We start from the raw sequence: 17359 nt of genomic DNA, 5'->3' as shown, positions 1-17359 counted from the left end.
AAAAAAAATTGTAATTTGTTTTTAACATTATTTTTATTTATGTTCGCAGCAGGATGTGCGCCGCAGGATGTGCGCCCCACAGGATGTGCAAGCACAGTTTTTTTATTAATTTGATTTTAAAAAAAAAATTGTAATTTGTTTTTAATATTATTTTTATTCATGTGCACAGCAGGATGTGCGCCGCAGGATGTGCGCCCCACATAATTTGCGCCCCACAGGATGTGCAAGCACAGTTTTTTTATTTATTTGATTTAAATATATTTTTTTGTAAAAATGTTTTAATATTATTTTTATTCATGTGCGCAGCAGGATGTGCGCCGCAGGATGTGCGCCCCACAGAATTTGCGCCTTACAGGATGTGCAAGGACAGTTTTTTTATTAATTTGATTCAAAAAAAAAATTGTAATTTGTTTTTAATATTATTTTTATTTATGTGCGCAGCAGGATGTGCGCCGCAGGATGTGCGCCCCACAGAATTTGCGCCCCACAGGATGTGCAAGCACAGTTTTTTTATTAATTTGATTTAAATATTTTTTTTTGTAAAAATGTTTTAATATTATTTTTATTTATGTGCGCAGCAGGATGTGCGCCGCAGGATGTGCGCCCCACATAATTTGCGCCCCACAGGATGTGCAAGGACAGTTTTTTTATTAATTTGATTTAAAAAAAAAAATTGTAATTTGTTTTTAATATTATTTGTATTCATGTGCGCAGCAGGATGTGCGCCGCAGGATGTGCGCCCCACAGAATTTGCGCCCAACATAATTTGCAACCCACAGGACGTGAAAGGACAGTTTTTTTATTAATTTGATTTAAAAAAAAAAATTGTAATTTGTTTTTAATATTATTTTTATTTATGTTCGCAGCAGGATGTGCGCCGCAGGATGTGCGCCCCACAGGATGTGCAAGCACAGTTTTTTTATTTATTTGATTTAAATATATTTTTTTGTAAAAATGTTTTAATATTATTTTTATTCATGTGCGCAGCAGGATGTGCGCCGCAGGATGTGCGCCCCACAGAATTTGCGCCCTACAGGATGTGCAAGGACAGTTTTTTATTAATTTGATTCAAAAAAAAAATTGTAATTTGTTTTTAATATTATTTTTATTTATGTGCGCAGCAGGATGTGCGCCGCAGGATGTGCGCCCCACATAATTTGCGCCCCACAGGATGTGCAAGGACAGTTTTTTTATTAATTTGATTTAAAAAAAAATTGTAATTTGTTTTTTATATTATTTTTATTTATGTGCGCAGCAGGATGTGCGCCGCAGGATGTGCGCCCCACAGAATTTGCGCCCCACAGGATGTGCAAGCACAGTTTTTTTATTAATTTGATTTAAATATTTTTTTTTGTAAAAATGTTTTAATATTATTTGTATTAATGTGCGCAGCTGGATGTGCGCCGCAGGATGTGCGCCCCACAGAATTTGCGCCCCACAGGATGTGCAAGCACAGTTTTTGTATTAATTTGATTTAAATATATTTTTTTGTAAAAATGTTTTAATATTATTTTTATTAATGATCGCAGCAGGATGTGCGCAGCAGGATGTGCGCCCCACAGAATTTGCGCCCCACAGGATGTGCAAGCACAGTTTTTTTATTAATTTGATTTAAAAAAAAAATTGTAAATTGTTTTTAATATTATTTTTATTTATGTGCGCAGCAGGATGTGCGCCACAGGATGTGCGCCCCACAGAATTTGCGCCCCACAGGATGTGCATGGACAGTTTTTTTATTAATTTGATTTAAAAAAAAAATATTGTAAATTTTTTTTAATTTTATTTTTATTTATTTGCGCAGCAGGATGTGCGCTGCAGGATGTGCGCCCCACAGAATTTGCGCCCCACAGGATGTGCAAGGACAGTTTTTTTTATTAATTTGATTTAAATATTTTTTTTGTAAAAATGTTTTAATATTATTTTTATTTATGTGCGCAGCAGGATGTGCGCCGCAGGATGTGCGCCCCACAGAATTTGCGCCCAACATAATTTGCAACCCACAGGACGTGAAAGGACAGTTTTTTTATTAATTTGATTTAAAAAAAAAAATTGTAATTTGTTTTTAACATTATTTTTATTTATGTTCGCAGCAGGATGTGCGCCGCAGGATGTGCGCCCCACAGGATGCGCAAGCACAGTTTTTTTATTAATTTGATTTTAAAAAAAAAATTGTAATTTGTTTTTAATATTATTTTTATTCATGTGCACAGCAGGATGTGCGCCGCAGGATGTGCGCCCCACATAATTTGCGCCCCACAGGATGTGCAAGCACAGTTTTTTTATTTATTTGATTTAAATATATTTTTTTGTAAAAATGTTTTAATATTATTTTTATTCATGTGCGCAGCAGGATGTGCGCCGCAGGATGTGCGCCCCACAGAATTTGCGCCTTACAGGATGTGCAAGGACAGTTTTTTTATTAATTTGATTCAAAAAAAAAATTGTAATTTGTTTTTAATATTATTTTTATTTATGTGCGCAGCAGGATGTGCGCCGCAGGATGTGCGCCCCACAGAATTTGCGCCCCACAGGATGTGCAAGCACAGTTTTTTTATTAATTTGATTTAAATATTTTTTTTTGTAAAAATGTTTTAATATTATTTTTATTTATGTGCGCAGCAGGATGTGCGCCGCAGGATGTGCGCCCCACATAATTTGCGCCCCACAGGATGTGCAAGCACAGTTTTTTTATTAATTTGATTTAAATATTTTTTTTTGTAAAAATGTTTTAATATTATTTTTATTTATGTGCGCAGCAGGATGTGCGCCGCAGGATGTGCGCCCCACAGAATTTGCGCCCCACAGGATGTGCAAGCACAGTTTGTTTTTTAATTTGATTTAAATATTTTTTTTTGTAAAAATGTTTTAATATTATTTTTATTTATGTGCGCAGCAGGATGTGCGCCGCAGGATGTGCGCCCCACATAATTTGCGCCCCACAGGATGTGCAAGGACAGTTTTTTTATTAATTTGATTTAAAAAAAAAAATTGTAATTTGTTTTTAATATTATTTTTATTCATGTGCGCAGCAGGATGTGCGCCGCAGGATGTGCGCCCCACAGAATTTGCGCCCAACATAATTTGCAACCCACAGGACATGAAAGGACAGTTTTTTTATTAATTTGATTTAAAAAAAAAAATTGTAATTTGTTTTTAATATTATTTTTATTTATGTTCGCAGCAGGATGTGCGCCGCAGGATGTGCGCCCCACAGGATGTGCAAGCACAGTTTTTTTATTTATTTGATTTAAATATATTTTTTTGTAAAAATGTTTTAATATTATTTTTATTCATGTGCGCAGCAGGATGTGCGCCGCAGGATGTGCGCCCCACAGAATTTGCGCCCTACAGGATGTGCAAGGACAGTTTTTTTATTAATTTGATTCAAAAAAAAAATTGTAATTTGTTTTTAATATTATTTTTATTTATGTGCGCAGCAGGATGTGCGCCGCAGGATGTGCGCCCCACATAATTTGCGCCCCACAGGATGTGCAAGGACAGTTTTTTTATTAATTTGATTTAAAAAAAAATTGTAATTTGTTTTTAATATTATTTTTATTTATGTGCGCAGCAGGATGTGCGCCGCAGGATGTGCGCCCCACAGAATTTGCGCCCCACAGGATGTGCAAGCACAGTTTTTTTATTAATTTGATTTAAATATTTTTTTTTGTAAAAATGTTTTAATATTATTTTTATTTATGTGCGCAGCAGGATGTGCGCCCCACAGAATTTGCGCCCCACAGGATGTGCAAGGACAGTTTTTTTATTAATTTGATTTAAAAAAAAAAATTGTAATTTGTTTTTAATATTATTTTTATTTATGTGCGCAGCAGGATTTGCGCCGCAGGATGTGCGCCCCACAGAATTTGCGCCCCACAGGATGTGCAAGGACAGTTTTTTTATTAATTTGATTTAAATATTTTTTTTTGTAAAAATGTTTTAATATTATTTTTATTCATGTGCGCAGCAGGATGTGCGCTTCAGTATGTGCGCCCCACAGAATTTGCGCCCTACAGGATGTGCAAGCACAGTTTTTGTATTAATTTGATTTAAATATATTTTTTTGTAAAAATGTTTTAATATTATTTTTATTTATGTGCGCAGCAGGATGTGCGCCGCAGGATGTGCGCCCCACAGAATTTGCGCCCCACAGAATTTGCGCCCCACAGAATTTGCGCCCCACAGGATGTGCAAGCACAGTTTTTTTATTAATTTGATTTAAATATTTTTTTTTGTAAAAATGTTTTAATATTATTTTTATTTATGTGCGCAGCAGGATGTGCGCCCCACAGAATTTGCGCCCCACAGGATGTGCAAGGACAGTTTTTTTATTAATTTGATTTAAAAAAAAAAAATTGTAATTTGTTTTTAATATTATTTTTATCTATGTGCGCAGCAGGATGTGCGCCGCAGTCTGTGCGCCCCACATCATTTGCGCCCCACAGGATGTGCAACCACAGTTTTTTATTAATTTGATTTAAATATTTTTTTCTGTAAAAATGTTTTAATATTATTTTTATTTATGTGCGCAGCAGGATGTGCGCCGCATGATGTGCGCCCCACATAATTTGCGCCCCACAGGATGTGCAAGCACAGTTTTTGTATTAATTTGATTTAAATATATTTTTTTGTAAAAATGTTTTAATATTATTTTTATTCATGTGCGCAGCAGGATGTGCGCCGCAGGATGTGCGCCCCACAGAATTTGCGCCCCACAGAATTTGCGCCCCACAGGATGTGCAAGCACAGTTTTTTTATTAATTTGATTTAAATATTTTTTTTTGTAAAAATGTTTTAATATTATTTTTATTTATGTGCGCAGCAGGATGTGCGCCCCACAGAATTTGCGCCCCACAGGATGTGCAAGCACAGTTTTTTTATTAATTTGATTTAAATATTTTTTTTTGTAAAAATGTTTTAATATTATTTGTATTAATGTGCGCAGCTGGATGTGCGCCGCAGGATGTGCGCCCCACAGAATTTGCGCCCCACAGGATGTGCAAGCACAGTTTTTTTATTAATTTGATTTAAATATTTTTTTTTGTAAAAATGTTTTAACATTATTTTTATTTATATGCGCAGCAGGATGTGCGCCGCAGGATGTGCGCCCCACAGAATTTGCGCCCCAAAGGATGTGCAAGCACAGTTTTTTTATTAATTTGATTTAAATATTTTTTTTTGTAAAAATGTTTTAATATTATTTTTATTTATGATCGCAGCAGGATGTGCGCAGCAGGATGTGCGCCCCACAGAATTTGCGCACCACAGGATGTTCAAGCACAGTTTTTTTATTAATTTGATTTAAAAAAAAATAATTGTAAATTGTTTTTAATATTATTTTTATTTATGTGCGCAGCAGGATGTGCGCCGCAGGATGTGCGCCCCACATAATTTGCGCCCCACAGGATGTGCAAGCACAGTTTTTTTATTAATTTGATTTAAATATTTTTTTTTGTAAAAATGTTTTAATATTATTTTTATTTATGTGCGCAGCAGGATGTGCGCCGCATGATGTGCGCCCCACAGAATTTGCGCCACACAGGATGTGCAAGGACAGTTTTTTTATTAATTTGATTTAAAAAAAAAAATTGTAATTTGTTTTTAATATTATTTTTATTTATGTGCGCAGCAGGATGTGCGCCGCAGGATGTGCGCCCCACAGAATTTGCGCCCCACAGGATGTGCAAGCACAGTGTTTTTATTAATTTGATTTAAATATTTTTTTTTGTAAAAATGTTTTAATATTATTTTTATTCATGTGCGCAGCAGGATTTGCGCCGCAGGATGTGCGCCCCACAGAATTTGCGCCCCACAGGATGTGCAAGGACAGTTTTTTTATTAATTTGATTTAAAAAAAAAATTGTAATTTGTTTTTAATATTATTTTTATTTATGTGCGCAGCAGGATGTGCGCCGCAGGATTTGCGGCCCACAGAATTTGCGCCCCACAGGATGTGCAAGCACAGTTTTTTTATTAATTTGATTTAAAAAAAAAATTGTAATTTGTTTTTAATATTATTTTTATTTATGTGCGCAGCAGGATGTGCGCCGCATGATGTGCGCCCCACATAATTTGCGCCCCACAGGATGTGCAAGCACAGTTTTTGTATTAATTTGATTTAAATATATTTTTTTGTAAAAATATTTTAATATTATTTTTATTTTATGTGCGCAGCAGGATGTGCGCTTCAGTATGTGCGCCCCACAGAATTTGCGCCCTACAGGATGTGCAAGCACAGTTTTTTTATTAATTTGATTTAATTATTTTTTTTTGTAAAAATGTTTTAATATTATTATTATTAATGTGCGCAGATGGATGTGCGCCGCATGATGTGCGCCCCACATAATTTGCGCCCCACAGGATGAGCAAGCACAGTTTTTTTATTAATTGTTTTAAATATTTTTTTTGTAAAGATGTTTTAATATTATTTTTATCTATGTGCGCAGCAGGATGTGCGCCGCAGTCTGTGCGCCCCACATCATTTGCGCCCCACAGGATGTGCAACCACAGTTTTTTATTAATTTGATTTAAATATTTTTTTCTGTAAAAATGTTTTAATATTATTTTTATTTATGTGCGCAGCAGGATGTGCGCCCCACAGAATTTGCGCCCCACAGGATGTGCAAGGACAGTTTTTTTATTAATTTGATTTAAAAAAAAAAATTGTAATTTGTTTTTAATATTATTTTTATTTATGTGCGCAGCAGGATGTGCGCCGCAGGATGTGCGCCCCACATAATTTGCGCCCCACAGGATGTGCAAGGACAGTTTTTTTATTAATTTGATTTAAATATTTTTTTTGTAAAAATGTTTTAATATCATTTTTATTTATGTGCGCAGCAGGATGTGCGCCGCAGAATGTGCGCCCCTCAGAATTTGCGCCCCACAGGATGTGCAAGCACAGTTTTTTTATTAATTTGATTTAAATATTTTTTTTTGTAAAAATGTTTTAATATTATTTTTATTCATGTGCGCAGCAGGATTTGCGCCGCAGGATGTGCGCCCCACAGAATTTGCGCCCCACAGGATGTGCAAGGACAGTTTTTTTATTAATTTGATTTAAAAAAAAATTGTAATTTGTTTTTAATATTATTTTTATTTATGTGCGCAGCAGGATGTGCGCCGCAGGATTTGCGGCCCACAGAATTTGCGCCCCACAGGATGTGCAAGCACAGTTTTTTTATTAATTTGATTTAAAAAAAAAATTGTAATTTGTTTTTAATATTATTTTTATTTATGTGCGCAGCAGGATGTGCGCCGCAGTCTGTGCGCCCCACAGAATTTGCGCCCTACAGGATGTGCAAGCACAGTTTTTTTATTAATTGTTTTAAATATTTTTTTTGTAAAGATGTTTTAATATTATTTTTATCTATGTGCGCAGCAGGATGTGCGCCGCATGATGTGCGCCCCACATAATTTGCGCCCCACAGGATGTGCAAGCACAGTTTTTGTATTAATTTGATTTAAATATATTTTTTTGTAAAAATGTTTTAATATTATTTTTATTTATGTGCGCAGCAGGATGTGCGCCGCAGGATGTGCGCCCCTCAGAATTTGCGCCCCACAGGATGTGCAAGCACAGTTTTTTTATTAATTTGATTTAAATATTTTTTTTTGTAAAAATGTTTTAATATTATTTTTATTCATGTGCGCAGCAGGATTTGCGCCGCAGGATGTGCGCCCCACATAATTTGCGCCCCACAGGATGTGCAAGCACAGTTTTTTTATTTATTTGATTTAAATATATTTTTTTGTAAAAATGTTTTAATATTATTTTTATTCATGTGCGCAGCAGGATGTGCGCCGCAGGATGTGCGCCCCACAGAATTTGCGCCCTACAGGATGTGCAAGGACAGTTTTTTTATTAATTTGATTCAAAAAAAAAATTGTAATTTGTTTTTAATATTATTTTTATTTATGTGCGCAGCAGGATGTGCGCCGCAGGATGTGCGCCCCACAGAATTTGCGCCCCACAGGATGTGCAAGCACAGTTTTTTTATTAATTTGATTTAAATATTTTTTTTTGTAAAAATGTTTTAATATTATTTTTATTTATGTGCGCAGCAGGATGTGCGCCGCAGGATGTGCGCCCCACATAATTTGCGCCCCACAGGATGTGCAAGCACAGTTTTTTTATTAATTTGATTTAAATATTTTTTTTTGTAAAAATGTTTTAATATTATTTTTATTTATGTGCGCAGCAGGATGTGCGCCACAGGATGTGCGCCCCACAGAATTTGCGCCCCACAGGATGTGCAAGCACAGTTTGTTTATTAATTTGATTTAAAAAAAAAAATTGTAATTTGTTTTTAATATTATTTTTATTTATGTGCGCGGCAGGATGTGCGCCGCAGGATGTGCGCCCCACAGAATTTGCGCCCCACAGGATGTGCAAGCACAGTTTGTTTATTAATTTGATTTAAATATTTTTTTTTGTAAAAATGTTTTAATATTATTTTTATTTATGTGCGCAGCAGGATGTGCGCCGCAGGATGTGCGCCCCACATAATTTGCGCCCCACAGGATGTGCAAGGACAGTTTTTTTATTAATTTGATTTAAAAAAAAAAATTGTAATTTGTTTTTAATATTATTTTTATTCATGTGCGCAGCAGGATGTGCGCCGCAGGATGTGCGCCCCACAGAATTTGCGCCCAACATAATTTGCAACCCACAGGACGTGAAAGGACAGTTTTTTTATTAATTTGATTTAAAAAAAAAAATTGTAATTTGTTTTTAATATTATTTTTATTTATGTTCGCAGCAGGATGTGCGCCGCAGGATGTGCGCCCCACAGGATGTGCAAGCACAGTTTTTTTATTTATTTGATTTAAATATATTTTTTTGTAAAAATGTTTTAATATTATTTTTATTCATGTGCGCAGCAGGATGTGCGCCGCAGGATGTGCGCCCCACAGAATTTGCGCCCCACAGGATGTGCAAGGACAGTTTTTTTATTAATTTGATTTAAATATTTTTTTTTGTAAAAATGTTTTAATATTATTTTTATTCATGTGCGCAGCAGGATGTGCGCCGCATGATGTGCGCCCCACATAATTTGCGCCCCACAGGATGTGCAAGCACAGTTTTTGTATTAATTTGATTTAAATATATTTTTTTGTAAAAATGTTTTAATATTATTTTTATTTATGTGCGCAGCAGGATGTGCGCCGCAGGATGTGCGCCCCACAGAATTTGCGCCCCACAGAATTTGCGCCCCACAGGATGTGCAAGCACAGTTTTTTTATTAATTTGATTTAAATATTTTTTTTTGTAAAAATGTTTTAATATTATTTTTATTTATGTGCGCAGCAGGATGTGCGCCCCACAGAATTTGCGCCCCACAGGATGTGCAAGGACAGTTTTTTTATTAATTTGATTTAAAAAAAAAATTGTAATTTGTTTTTAATATTATTTTTATTTATGTGCGCAGCAGGATTTGCGCCGCAGGATGTGCGCCCCACAGAATTTGCGCCCCACAGGATGTGCAAGGACAGTTTTTTTATTAATTTGATTTAAATATTTTTTTTTGTAAAAATGTTTTAATATTATTTTTATTCATGTGCGCAGCAGGATGTGCGCCGCATGATGTGCGCCCCACATAATTTGCGCCCCACAGGATGTGCAAGCACAGTTTTTGTATTAATTTGATTTAAATATATTTTTTTGTAAAAATGTTTTAATATTATTTTTATTTATGTGCGCAGCAGGATGTGCGCCGCAGGATGTGCGCCCCACAGAATTTGCGCCCCACAGAATTTGCGCCCCACAGAATTTGCGCCCCACAGGATGTGCAAGCACAGTTTTTTTATTAATTTGATTTAAATATTTTTTTTTGTAAAAATGTTTTAATATTATTTTTATTTATGTGCGCAGCAGGATGTGCGCCCCACAGAATTTGCGCCCCACAGGATGTGCAAGGACAGTTTTTTTATTAATTTGATTTAAAAAAAAAAATTGTAATTTGTTTTTAATATTATTTTTATTTATGTGCGCAGCAGGATTTGCGCCGCAGGATGTGCGCCCCACAGAATTTGCGCCCCACAGGATGTGCAAGGACAGTTTTTTTATTAATTTGATTTAAATATATTTTTTTGTAAAAATGTTTTAATATTATTTTTATTTATGTGCGCAGCAGGATGTGCGCCGCAGGATGTGCGCCCCACAGAATTTGCGCCCCACAGGATGTGCAAGCACAGTTTTTTTATTAATTTGATTTAAATATTTTTTTTTGTAAAAATGTTTTAATATTATTTTTATTTATGTGCGCAGCAGGATTTGCGCCCCACAGAATTTGCGCCCCACAGGATGTGCAAGGACAGTTTTTTTATTAATTTGATTTAAAAAAAAAAAATTGTAATTTGTTTTTAATATTATTTTTATTTATGTGCGCAGCAGGATGTGCGCCGCATGATGTGCGCCCCACATAATTTGCGCCCCACAGGATGAGCAAGCACAGTTTTTTTATTAATTTGATTTAAATATTTTTTTTTGTAAAAATGTTTTAATATTATTTTTATTCATGTGCGCAGCAGGATTTGCGCCGCAGGATGTGCGCCCCACAGAATTTGCGCCCCACAGGATGTGCAAGGACAGTTTTTTTATTAATTTGATTTAAAAAAAAAAAATTGTAATTTGTTTTTAATATTATTTTTATTTATGTGCGCAGCAGGATGTGCGCCGCATGATGTGCGCCCCACATAATTTGCGCCCCACAGGATGAGCAAGCACAGTTTTTTTATTAATTTGATTTAAATATTTTTTTTTGTAAAAATGTTTTAATATTATTTGTATTAATGTGCGCAGCTGGATGTGGGCCGCAGGATGTGCGCCCCACAGAATTTGCGCCCCACAGGATGTGCAAGCACAGTTTTTTTATTAATTTGATTTAAATATTTTTTTTTGTAAAAATGTTTTAACATTATTTTTATTTATATGCGCAGCAGGATGTGCGCCGCAGGATGTGCGCCCCACAGAATTTGCGCCCCAAAGGATGTGCAAGCACAGTTTTTTTATTAATTTGATTTAAATATTTTTTTTTGTAAAAATGTTTTAATATTATTTTTATTTATGATCGCAGCAGGATGTGCGCAGCAGGATGTGCGCCCCACAGAATTTGCGCACCACAGGATGTTCAAGCACAGTTTTTTTATTAATTTGATTTAAAAAAAAATAATTGTAAATTGTTTTTAATATTATTTTTATTTATGTGCGCAGCAGGATGTGCGCCGCAGGATGTGCGCCCCACATAATTTGCGCCCCACAGGATGTGCAAGCACAGTTTTTTTATTAATTTGATTTAAATATTTTTTTTTGTAAAAATGTTTTAATATTATTTTTATTTATGTGCGCAGCAGGATGTGCGCCGCAGGATGTGCGCCCCACAGAATTTGCGCCACACAGGATGTGCAAGGACAGTTTTTTTATTAATTTGATTTAAAAAAAAAAATTGTAATTTGTTTTTAATGTTATTTTTATTTATGTGCGCAGCAGGATGTGCGCTTCAGTATGTGCGCCCCACAGAATTTGCGCCCTACAGGATGTGCAAGCACAGTTTTTTTATTAATTTGATTTAATTATTTTTTTTTGTAAAAATGTTTTAATATTATTATTATTAATGTGCGCAGATGGATGTGCGCCGCATGATGTGCGCCCCACATAATTTGCGCCCCACAGGATGAGCAAGCACAGTTTTTTTATTAATTGTTTTAAATATTTTTTTTGTAAAGATGTTTTAATATTATTTTTATCTATGTGCGCAGCAGGATGTGCGCCGCAGTCTGTGCGCCCCACATCATTTGCGCCCCACAGGATGTGCAACCACAGTTTTTTATTAATTTGATTTAAATATTTTTTTCTGTAAAAATGTTTTAATATTATTTTTATTTATGTGCGCAGCAGGATGTGCGCCGCATGATGTGCGCCCCACATAATTTGCGCCCCACAGGATGTGCAAGCACAGTTTTTGTATTAATTTGATTTAAATATATTTTTTTGTAAAAATGTTTTAATATTATTTTTATTTATGTGCGCAGCAGGATGTGCGCCGCAGGATGTGCGCCCCACAGAATTTGCGCCCCACAGAATTTGCGCCCCACAGGATGTGCAAGCACAGTTTTTTTATTAATTTGATTTAAATATTTTTTTTTGTAAAAATGTTTTAATATTATTTTTATTTATGTGCGCAGCAGGATGTGCGCCCCACAGAATTTGCGCCCCACAGGATGTGCAAGGACAGTTTTTTTATTAATTTGATTTAAAAAAAAAATTGTAATTTGTTTTTAATATTATTTTTATTTATGTGCGCAGCAGGATGTGCGCCGCAGGATGTGCGCCCCACATAATTTGCGCCCCACAGGATGTGCAAGGACAGTTTTTTTATTAATTTGATTTAAATATTTTTTTTGTAAAAATGTTTTAATATCATTTTTATTTATGTGCGCAGCAGGATGTGCGCCGCAGAATGTGCGCCCCTCAGAATTTGCGCCCCACAGGATGTGCAAGCACAGTTTTTTTATTAATTTGATTTAAATATTTTTTTTTGTAAAAATGTTTTAATATTATTTTTATTCATGTGCGCAGCAGGATTTGCGCCGCAGGATGTGCGCCCCACAGAATTTGCGCCCCACAGGATGTGCAAGGACAGTTTTTTTATTAATTTGATTTAAAAAAAAATTGTAATTTTTTTTTAATATTATTTTTATTTATGTGCGCAGCAGGATGTGCGCCGCAGGATTTGCGGCCCACAGAATTTGCGCCCCACAGGATGTGCAAGCACAGTTTTTTTATTAATTTGATTTAAAAAAAAAATTGTAATTTGTTTTTAATATTATTTTTATTTATGTGCGCAGCAGGATGTGCGCCGCAGTCTGTGCGCCCCACAGAATTTGCGCCCTACAGGATGTGCAAGCACAGTTTTTTTATTAATTGTTTTAAATATTTTTTTTGTAAAGATGTTTTAATATTATTTTTATCTATGTGCGCAGCAGGATGTGCGCCGCAGTCTGTGCGCCCCACATCATTTGCGCCCCACAGGATGTGCAACCACAGTTTTTTATTAATTTGATTTAAATATTTTTTTCTGTAAAAATGTTTTAATATTATTTTTATTTATGTGCGCAGCAGGATGTGCGCCGCATGATGTGCGCCCCACATAATTTGCGCCCCACAGGATGTGCAAGCACAGTTTTTGTATTAATTTGATTTAAATATATTTTTTTGTAAAAATGTTTTAATATTATTTTTATTTATGTGCGCAGCAGGATGTGCGCCGCAGGATGTGCGCCCCTCAGAATTTGCGCCCCACAGGATGTGCAAGCACAGTTTTTTTATTAATTTGATTTAAATATTTTTTTTTGTAAAAATGTTTTAATATTATTTTTATTCATGTGCGCAGCAGGATTTGCGCCGCAGGATGTGCGCCCCACAGAATTTGCGCCCCACAGGATGTGCAAGGACAGTTTTTTTATTAATTTGATTTAAAAAAAAAATTGTAATTTGTTTTTAATATTATTTTTATTTATGTGCGCAGCAGGATGTGCGCCGCATGATGTGCGCCCCACATAATTTGCGCCCCACAGGATGTGCAAGCACAGTTTTTGTATTAATTTGATTTAAATATATTTTTTTGTAAAAATGTTTTAATATTATTTTTATCTATGTGCGCAGAAGGATGTGCGCCGCAGTCTGTGCGCCCCACATCATTTGCGCCCCACAGGATGTGCAACCACAGTTTTTTATTAATTTGATTTAAATATTTTTTTCTGTAAAAATGTTTTAATATTATTTTTATTTATGTGCGCAGCAGGATGTGCGCCGCATGATGTGCGCCCCACATAATTTGCGCCCCACAGGATGTGCAAGCACAGTTTTTGTATTAATTTGATTTAAATATATTTTTTTGTAAAAATGTTTTAATATTATTTTTATTTATGTGCGCAGCAGGATGTGCGCCGCAGGATGTGCGCCCCACAGAATTTGCGCCCCACAGAATTTGCGCCCCACAGGATGTGCAAGGACAGTTTTTTTATTAATTTGATTTAAAAAAAAAAATTGTAATTTGTTTTTAATATTATTTTTATTTATGTGCGCAGCAGGATGTGCGCCGCATGATGTGCGCCCCACATAATTTGCGCCCCACAGGATGAGCAAGCACAGTTTTTGTATTAATTTGATTTAAATATATTTTTTTGTAAAAATGTTTTAATATTATTTTTATTCATGTGCGCAGCAGGATGTGGGCCGCATGATGTGCGCCCCACATAATTTGCGCCCCACAGGATGAGCAAGCACAGTTTTTTTATTAATTGTTTTAAATATTTTTTTTGTAAAGATGTTTTAATATTATTTTTATCTATGTGCGCAGCAGGATGTGCGCCGCAGTCTGTGCGCCCCACATCATTTGCGCCCCACAGGATATGCAACCACAGTTTTTTATTAATTTGATTTAAATATTTTTTTCTGTAAAAATGTTTTAGTATTATTTTTATTTATGTGCGCCGCAGGATGTGCGCCGCAGGATGTGCGCCCCACATAATTTGCGCCCCACAGGATGTGCAAGCACAGTTTTTGTATTAATTTGATTTAAATATATTTTTTTGTAAAAATGTTTTAATATTATTTTTATTTATGTGCGCAGCAGGATGTGCGCCGCAGGATGTGCGCCCCACAGAATTTGCGCCCCACAGAATTTGCGCCCCACAGGATGTGCAAGCACAGTTTTTTTATTAATTTGATTTAAATATTTTTTTTTGTAAAAATGTTTTAATATTATTTTTATTTATGTGCGCAGCAGGATGTGCGCCCCACAGAATTTGCGCCCCACAGGATGAGCAAGCACAGTTTTTTTATTAATTTGATTTAAAAAAAAAAAATGTAAAAATGTTTTAATATTATTTTTATTTATGTGCGCAGCAGGATGTGTGCCGCAGGATGTGCGCCCCACAGAATTTGCGCCCCACAGGATGTGCAAGCACAGTTTTTTTATTAATTTGATTTAAATATTTTTTTTTGTAAAAATGTTTTAATATTATTTTTATTCATGTGCGCAGCAGGATGTGCGCCGCATGATGTGCGCCCCACATAATTTGCGCCCCACAGGATGTGCAAGCACAGTTTTTGTATTAATTTGATTTAAATATATTTTTTTGTAAAAATGTTTTAATATTATTTTTATTTATGTGCGCAGCAGGATGTGCGCCGCATGATGTGCGCCCCACATAATTTGCGCCCCACAGGATGTGCAAGCACAGTTTTTGTATTAATTTGATTTAAATATATTTTTTTGTAAAAATATTTTAATATTATTTTTATTTTATGTGCGCAGCAGGATGTGCGCTTCAGTATGTGCGCCCCACAGAATTTGCGCCCTACAGGATGTGCAAGCACAGTTTTTTTATTAATTTGATTTAATTATTTTTTTTTGTAAAAATGTTTTAATATTATTATTATTAATGTGCGCAGATGGATGTGCGCCGCATGATGTGCGCCCCACATAATTTGCGCCCCACAGGATGAGCAAGCACAGTTTTTTTATTAATTGTTTTAAATATTTTTTTTGTAAAGATGTTTTAATATTATTTTTATCTATGTGCGCAGCAGGATGTGCGCCGCAGTCTGTGCGCCCCACATCATTTGCGCCCCACAGGATGTGCAACCACAGTTTTTTATTAATTTGATTTAAATATTTTTTTCTGTAAAAATGTTTTAATATTATTTTTATTTATGTGCGCAGCAGGATGTGCGCCGCATGATTTGCGCCACACATAATTTGCGCCCCACAGGATGTGCAAGCACAGTTTTTGTATTAATTTGATTTAAATATATTTTTTTGTAAAAATGTTTTAATATTATTTTTATTTATGTGCGCAGCAGGATGTGCGCCGCAGGATGTGCGCCCCACAGAATTTGCGCCCCACAGAATTTGCGCCCCACAGGATGTGCAAGCACAGTTTTTTTATTAATTTGATTTAAATATTTTTTTTTGTAAAAATGTTTTAATATTATTTTTATTTATGTGCGCAGCAGGATGTGCGCCCCACAGAATTTGCGCCCCACAGGATGTGCAAGGACAGTTTTTTTATTAATTTGATTTAAAAAAAAAAAATTGTAATTTGTTTTTAATATTATTTTTATTTATGTGCGCAGCAGGATGTGCGCCGCATGATGTGCGCCCCACATAATTTGCGCCCCACAGGATGAGCAAGCACAGTTTTTTTATTAATTTGATTTAAAAAAAAAAAATGTAAAAATGTTTTAATATTATTTTTATTTATGTGCGCAGCAGGATGTGTGCCGCAGGATGTGCGCCCCACAGAATTTGCGCCCCACAGGATGTGCAAGCACAGTTTTTTTATTAATTTGATTTAAATATTTTTTTTTGTAAAAATGTTTTAATATTATTTTTATTCATGTGCGCAGCAGGATGTGCGCCGCATGATGTGCGCCCCACATAATTTGCGCCCCACAGGATGTGCAAGCACAGTTTTTGTATTAATTTGATTTAAATATATTTTTTTGTAAAAATGTTTTAATATTATTTTTATTTATGTGCGCAGCAGGATGTGCGCCGCATGATGTGCGCCCCACATAATTTGCGCCCCACAGGATGTGCAAGCACAGTTTTTGTATTAATTTGATTTAAATATATTTTTTTGTAAAAATATTTTAATATTATTTTTATTTTATGTGCGCAGCAGGATGTGCGCTTCAGTATGTGCGCCCCACAGAATTTGCGCCCTACAGGATGTGCAAGCACAGTTTTTTTATTAATTTGATTTAATTATTTTTTTTTGTAAAAATGTTTTAATATTATTATTATTAATGTGCGCAGATGGATGTGCGCCGCATGATGTGCGCCCCACATAATTTGCGCCCCACAGGATGAGCAAGCACAGTTTTTTTATTAATTGTTTTAAATATTTTTTTTGTAAAGATGTTTTAATATTATTTTTATCTATGTGCGCAGCAGGATGTGCGCCGCAGGATGTGCGCCCCACAGAATTTGCGCCCCACAGAATTTGCTCCCCACAGGATGTGCAAGCACAGTTTTTTTATTAATTTGATTTAAATATTTTTTTTTGTAAAAATGTTTTAATATTATTTTTATTTATGTGCGCAGCAGGATGTGCGCCCCACAGAATTTGCGCCCCACAGGATGTGCAAGGACAGTTTTTTTATTAATTTGATTTAAAAAAAAAAAATTGTAATTTGTTTTTAATATTATTTTTATTTATGTGCGCAGCAGGATGTGCGCCGCATGATGTGCGCCCCACATAATTTGCGCCCCACAGGATGAGCAAGCACAGTTTTTTTATTAATTTGATTTAAATATTTTTTTTTGTAAAAATGTTTTAATATTAT

The sequence above is a fragment of the Pleuronectes platessa genome, unplaced genomic scaffold, assembly GCF_947347685.1.
Source record: "Pleuronectes platessa unplaced genomic scaffold, fPlePla1.1 scaffold_27, whole genome shotgun sequence".
Taxonomy (NCBI): Eukaryota; Metazoa; Chordata; class Actinopteri; order Pleuronectiformes; family Pleuronectidae; genus Pleuronectes; species Pleuronectes platessa.
Note: the sequence above shows the minus strand (reverse complement) of the source record.